We start from the raw sequence: 7978 nt of genomic DNA on the forward strand, positions 1-7978 counted from the left end.
AAAAAAAAAAAAAAAGATGGGCAAAAAAATTCACCTGGAGACTGCAGCTGGGGCTGGAACCATCAAAATTAGCCTGGTCCCTTTTCTGGTGACCTGAGTTTTGGTAGAAATATGTCCCCAGTGAAAAAGAGAGAAGCAGTGCTGCCCCTTCACTACAATCTCTGAAACCGAATCATCTGATGCAATGCTGCGTGGCTGGCCTGAATACTGTGGAGGCGTGGTGTGTAGACTCAGAGGGGACAATCAGCAAACCATACACTTAAGCCATCTCTGTATACCACTTTTACTAATGACTGGATGCCTCCAGGCCACTCATTCATACCCTGATTCATCAGTTGTTAATTTCTCCCAAAAATACAGTGTGATTGTTTGAATTTATGTAACATTATGAGATTTAAATAAAATAGCACTGTAGAAAGCTAAAAAAAATCTCCAAATTGGAGCCCCCACCCTAAACCAACTTTATCAGAATAGCAAGGAATGTGGTGTGGCATCGTGTTTTTAAAAGTTCCTCAGAAGATTATAATGTATAGCTATAGTAAAGAATAACGACAGTATTAGAAAAAATATATATATCAAGAATAAAGAGAAAAGAGGCATAAAGGAAATTGAGTAAGAGGCCTAAAAATATGTAATTTCTCCATCTTGTTCCTATTAGCTTGTCATGGGAACTTGTCTCATCAGAGTGGCCTGGATCGATCACTACAGATAGATGCTTCAATCCTGTGCCATGGGCAGGACAGTCAGCATCAACAAGTGTGGGCACAGCCAGGGTAGACCCCTTCCCACCAGATTCAGAAAAGTTTGGGGAAACTAGTGGCCTAAACAATTAGGCCACTTAGAAATTTGTGTCGCTGTCCCCCAAAAGCACTGAGCTTACTCTCTGTTATGCCTGCCCATCCAAGACCCCAAAAGTATGTAAATTATACTCAGGCTACCCTTTCAGAAATTCCTGGCTGATTCTTCAAACCCCTCCTCCCTCCACATGCTGTGAAATCAAGCAGAAGTTGCACACATGAGTCCGCGTCTGATCTGATGCACAGACATCCTCTGGCCCCCTACGTTTTCTCCACTTTTCTCCTCTCCTGCCTCTGGATTTCTTCTGATTCCTCCCTTCTCTACCACAAAGCCCAGAGACCTAAGCAGTCACAGCTCAGGCTGCCCTTCCTGGAGCTGTCTTCGGGGGGCGCACACGAGGCCTGCCTCTCAGCTCTTCCGCAGGCTGCACCTCCCACAGGTATATCCTTCTCACCCAGTGCCACTAGTCACCCAGTGCCACTAGTCACCAAGTGCCACAGTAAGGGGTCAAGCCCCTGAGAAAGGACCTGAGGCTAATATCCAGAGTAAGGTGTAAAGGGCTAAGAGGAAAGCTGTTCCTGAAAACAGAATCTGCTTATTTGGGAACAGAGGGAGGAGGCAGGAACAGTAGGGGAAAGGAACTTAAAGGGAAATATGTTGGCACTCAGTGGCTGAGGGAGGGAGAGAAGGGAGTGCCAGCGAATGAGGGGGAGTATGAGGGGGAGGGTGTGGAAAGACGAGGCTGGAGCGCTGACGACAAGCTCCCCCAGTCCGTGCTTGCCAGGACCCAGCCCTAGACCCACAGGGGTCATAGCCCAGGGTGACCGCTAATGCTGCCTCCTTCCGCCCCCATCTCTCCCCCATCTCCCTGCAAGAATCCCCGCCTGCCAGGCCCTAGCCAACCTGTGGCTCTCCATGCTGACAACTGACCCCCTACCCCAGCACGGAGAGACCAGCCCCCAGCAGCGAACCCCCAAATATACCGAGAGAAGGTAACTCGAAACCCCAGAGCTGGGCCACGGGAGGAAGGGAAGGGTAGAGGGGGATGAGGTTTTTCCACTTCTATTCGCAACTGTCAGGCTGGTGATTAATGACCAACAGGTTTGGAATCGCCTTTATTGCCAGATCAGTATTGTTGCCCGTGACAGCTAATGAGGTTGGACAGGCTTCCCCACACTGAGCTTTATGGGGCCGGCTCCCTCCCCTGCAGAGCTCACAAGCCCTGCCAGCTTTTGTGCACAGGAATGTTCCAGCCCCACCATCTCCCCCTTCTTCGTCCAACACCACCTCCCCCCCAACCCCCCACCCCGGGTGCCCTGAGCCACCTTCTCACCCAGAACCTTGCCCAGGCCACAAAGGATGCAGGTTAGCAGGGGTTTCCTGTGCCCAGTCAGCTCCCAAAGCCCCATCTGGCACATCTGCATTCCTAAATATCCCCTCCCTTCCACTATAGCTATTGCAGTGGGATTGAGGGAGCTCAGGAAAACAAGGAAGGAACAAACGCAAACATCTCAGTTTTTGCATCCAAGAGCAAGAGAAGAGCTCTAAGACTTGTTCTGGACAACCTAACCAGCCTTAACAAGCCATTCCACGGTCAGCTGTAAAATTCAAGAAGTGTTTTATGTACTTACTGCTTCAACCCAGCAAAAGTGTTGAGGGGGTGAAAATGGAAATGAGAAGGAATGTAGGAAAGGAGTTTTAATAACAATTAATAGTGATTTTTTTAACCGCACACCTTGAGCCTAGAGACACAAAACCAGGTTTCAATGCAGAAATCAGCTTGGTCACAGGTCTCAGAGCAAAGACATACTGGCTTTGTTTTCTGTTCTATTGCAAATAATCTTTACCTTTGTGCTAGTTCACATCTTGATACGACTAAGCAAGTGTTTGCCTGGGGTTTAATATTTGAAGGGGTTGGAGCAATGTAATAAGCAAACAGTTTTAAAGGCCCAGAAAGTCCCCCTCAGCTTAAAAATCTATTACTTTTCAATGTGATATAAATGTATTTTGCTTCTGCTCAGAGCAATTTCCTAGTTTACTCTTATTAAACCAGGAGACGGCTTAGCAGAGTTCTTGATTTATGAAACACATACTAGATTCATTAAAACCTTAAAAGATTTAATACATTTTATCAGGACATTAAATCTGTGCAGGCTTTTTAAATCAAATACCTGCCATAGTTCATCCCCCACACCCTGCACACTTACTTAAGAACACTAAAATGTGCACTGACAAACATTATGGGTGTTTCGGGTCTGATTCTAAGTGGCTTGAAAGTCCTCCCCTGCAGGATTTACGGCCCAGCCTCTCCCCACGTCTGATCTTCTAAAGAACAAGTGAGTTTCTTCTTTGGAATTTGTTTCAGCAGAAGGAGCTGAGTTCTGCATTTCAAATATACACACGTTTCCACCTCTCCCATCCCATAGGCCATGGTTTTTATCCTCACAGGTTCTCCAAGACCTGCAACCCCCTCCCCCAACTTCCATCCTTCTCCAGAAGTCATCCTGAGCTCTCTCCTACACCCACACTTATGGCCTCTCCCTCTTCTCTGTAACAGTGGTTCTTAGCTGGGGAAGTTTTGTCTTCCTTCTGCCAAGGGAACAAATATATCTGAAGATATATTTGGTTGTCACATCTGGGCTGGGGGGAGAGGAGGTAATACTGGTATCTAGGGACAGAGATTAGACAGGCTGCCAGACATTCAACAAAGCACAGGACACCCCTCTACACAACTCCCCCCACCACACAGAGAGAGAAAAAAGAATTATCCAGCCTAAATATTACAGTGCTTAGGTTGAAAAAATCTTGCTGTAGAATCTTAGCAAGAGAAAGTAGCCTCTCTCATTGTCTAGATTTTATCACTTAGGGCCGTATCTTCCAACTGGTAGGTTCTCATGAATGTTTCATGAATTGCACTAAATTTTGTTCTAATACATTGGCAGTTTCCATTTGCAAATGTAAGTAGAACAAATATTGAAGTGACAATCAAAATCCTTCTAAAAGAAGGATTTAACCTTCTTGCTAATATATCCTCATCTGTAAAATGGGGGTATGGTGAGACTATCCTCAGATTAGCAAACATACCTGAAAGCAGTTTTTATGTCTTAAAGGGTCATGTGATGTTATTTCACTCAACAAACACTTTGAGCACTGATTTCGAGGTACCGATTATGTACTAGAAATTATGCAGATTTACTGGACTGAGGGTAAGAGATACAAAGCTGGATAAAATGAATTTCCTTGCCCTCCAGAAGTTCAGATTCATGTGACGAGTCCTGGCATAGCCAAACTATTTCAGTGCAGTGAAGATCGCTTGAGACACAGTGTGGAAGATGCACTGTTTAAGGGTAAGCAACAAAGTGATGTGAAAGAGATTCTTACAATAGCTCAAGTGAGAAGTCATACAGCCCTGAACTAGGGTAAGATATTGAGAAGATACAGAGTAAAGGAATAAATAGAACTTCATAGTACCTTTCGTGGGAAGAACTATGAGTTCAGTTTGAGACATAATTGGCTTAGTCCCATCCAGTATCCAGAGATGCTGTTCTAATTGGTAACTTGCAGCTACCAGTATGCATTTGGTTGCATACTGGAATATTGGAATATTGAGAACACAACTGGAATATTGAGAACACAAGAGATCCTGTTTCATGAGTAAAATTAATGGGCTAGATTAAAATTCTAGCAACAAGGTGTATATACATCAAAGATGAATGTTGTGTAATTGCACAGCAGTAACAAGGAATGAACTATTAATATTTTCAACAATATAGATGAAATTCAAATTTTTTTTTAATTATTTATGCATACAGAACTAGGGTAAGGTCAGAGGTGCAGGGGTGGTCAGAGGATTCACCAGAGAGAGTGGGGAGCAGAACAGGCTGACTGATGAAGTACACTGCTGAGGGGAGCAGCAGGCAGGTCAGGAGAGGTCTGCAGCGCCATGTGGTCACCTCCTGGGCAGGGATCAGACTCATGCTGAAGTGGCTTTAGCTTCTTAGTGTCGTGCTTTAACCCTCTGCGCCACCAGGGAGGGCCCTCAAATCATTTCTTTGCGTTAAAATGATTTAAAAGACACTCCCCCCTCCCTCTCCTAAAACAAAGAATACATACTATATGATTCTAGCTATATAAAATTTTACAAAATGCAAACTGATCTATAGTGACAGGCATATCAGTTCTTGCTTGTAAGGAGAGGGTGGGTCAGAGAGAGGGGTGGGAGAGATTAAAAGGGGCATGGGATCTGGGGTATGATGTCTGTGCTCATTAGTTTCACTGTGGCCATGGTTTCACAGACATAAACATATGTTAAAATTTACCCGAATTGCACACAATAAAGCTGTAAAGGCATATAATCACACAGTGATCTTAGGCAACTTCCAACAAACTCCCAACTGACGTTGTTTTTCATGATTCCTCTATGACCCCTACACTAAACGAGGAAATCTCTTCTTCATTAGCCCAAGCAAATGCCTTTTTGTTCTCAGAAGTTAGTAATTCTTAGGGGCCTTCTTGGTGGCACAAGGAGTTAAGCCTCAACACTATGAAGCTATTGTCAGCCACTCTGGCACAAGTTCAATCCCTAGTCAGGTCCAACAGACCTTTCCTGCTTCCCACAGCAGTGTGTTTCAGTAGATCTGCCTGTCTGCACCCCACTCTGTCTCTGGTGAATCCTCTCACTACCACCCCCGGCACCTCTGGCCCACACCCCAACTCTTACATGCACAAGTAAATAAATCTTAAAAAAAAGAAGAAGAGGAAGGTATCAATTATGATTTTTTTTTTCAACTGAAAATACAAGGAGAAAGTTCTAAGTAGCCCTCTCTATGATTATAGAGAGTTCTTCACTCCTCTTCCCTCAATTTAACCTTAGTCATCCATTGTCACTAAAAATAACTTCTGGGGACATTTTGTGGGGGTGGAGTGGGGAATGGGATCAAAAACGGGGTGGGGGAAGGGAAATGCACGGGATTATGGTGATGGCACATGGGTGACTTGGTGATGGGAAACCCGCGGGGATTACAATTGAGATGGGAAAAAAATGTACAAAATGATGTAAAAATAAACTTTTGTAAAAAATAAAATCAATCAATAAAAAATAACTTCTGGGGCCCTCCCTGGTGGCGCAGCAGGTTAAAGCACAGCACTAAGAAGCTTAAGCCACTTCTGCATGAGTTTGATCCCTGCCTGCCCTGGAGGAGATCCACAGGGTGTGGCAGACCTCTCCTGACCCGCCCGCTGCTCCCCTCAGCAGTGTACTTCCTCTATCTGCCTGTTCTGCTCCCCATTCTGTCTCTGGTGAATCCTCTCACCCTCCGCATCTCTGGCCTGTACCCCAGTTCTGTATGAATAAATAAATCTTTAAAAAATAATAACTTCTGGGCCCTCCCTGGTGGCGCAATGAGTTAAATCTCAGCACTATGAAAGTGTCTGCAGCCACTGCAGCACGAGTTCCATCGCCCACCAGGGAGGTGACCCACATGGTGCAGCAGACCTCTCCAGTCTTACCTGCTGCTCCCCTCAGCAGTGTATTTCAGTACATCTGCCTGTTCTGCTCCCCACTCCATCTCTAGTGAACCCTCTCATCCCCCACATCTCTGGCCTGTACCCCAATACTTGTATGCATAAATCAATAAATCTTTTTAAAAATATGACTTCTAAGAGCTGACTTTTAGAACTCAAAAAGGAAAGAAGAAAACAAAATTCTTTTCTCGGGCCCTCCCTGGTGGTGCAGCAGGTTAAAGCACAGCACTAAGAAGCTAAAACCACTTCCGCATGAGTTCGATCCCTTGCCTGCCTCGGAGGTGACCACATGGCGCGGCAGACCTCTCCTGACGCACCCGCTGCTCCCCTCAGCAGTGTTCTTCATCAGTCAGCCTGTTCTGCTCCCCACTCTGTCTCTGGTAAATCCTCTCACTGCACCTCTGGCCTATCCTCCAGTTCTGTATGCATAAATAAATAAAATCATTTTTAAAAAATCTTTTCTCAGCAACTTCCACTCTTGTGATATAAATTAAACCATAGATTGAAAGAGGTGACTGATTCTTTTGGTGTTGTTAATAAAAAGAGCTATAATTGTGAAAGAAGGATCATTTTTCTCTTTTGAGTGACATTCTCACCCAAAATCAGTTTGATAAAAGGACTAAACAAACAGATACCCAGAGATAGAGACATGGATTGCTTATGTAGGAGTATATTTTTACCCTGCTTCAAACTATAACCACCAAATGAACTTGACCAATTTAAAGTTTCATAATTTCTAGCCACCAGTTTATCTTCCTGAAACTTTATATATTAAATAAATGTGGTGAACATGTATGTGTTAAGCTGAATCATTACTTTCAAATTCATTTATCTTAAAAAATAAACTTGAGGGATCTTATGAGTTCTGCCTTTACAAGTTTTGTGATATTAGGCAATACCTTAACTTCCCCAAGCTTCAACTTCCTCCTGTAAAATAGTTGACCTTAAAGACTGACCTGAAGATTATATAAAATGAAAAAGCCGTAGACACTAGTACATAGAAAGACTCAAGAATGCTTCATGAAATTTGAATTAAGTATCTTTTGAGGTGTGCTTTCAGAATCCCTTATCCCTTCTGACAAGCCCTCATTTGGCTATTACTCAATACCATCGCTTTAAGATTATTCTTCTCTCTCTCACCTTCTGTCACACTAATAATCTGAATTCATAAACAGGTAGGAACACATTAAGGGAGTTTGCTACTTAAAACCAAACAATAGCATACATGAACACTTAAAATGTATCAAACATTGTTATATGTACTTTTTGTTGATTTGTTATTTAATCGTCACAATAGTACTACAAGGTTCATATTATCATTAACCCCATTTTACAGGTGAAGAAAAAAATGAGGCTAGCTAAAGACCTTTTCCCAAGGTTACCAGTTAATAAGAGGCATGGAGAGGGCAGAGGGAGGAGTGTGACCAAGGATTTAAACCCAGGCAGCCTGATGGTAGAGTATGTATACTACAAAGTGTTTTTTTAATGTATTCTTAAACACTTTTGTTAAACAGATCATCACAGACTTACCTACTGGGTAACTTTCGATAATGAGCTTCTTAAAGGGGACTTCAGAAACATTAGGTCATCACTTAATGACCTAGCTAGGTGTGTGTGTGTGTGTGTGTGTGTGTGTGTGTGTGTGTGTGTGTGTGTT

This window comes from Condylura cristata, unplaced genomic scaffold (genome assembly GCF_000260355.1).
Source record: "Condylura cristata isolate star-nosed mole 26May11 unplaced genomic scaffold, ConCri1.0 scaffold00014, whole genome shotgun sequence".
Lineage (NCBI taxonomy): Eukaryota > Metazoa > Chordata > Mammalia > Eulipotyphla > Talpidae > Condylura > Condylura cristata.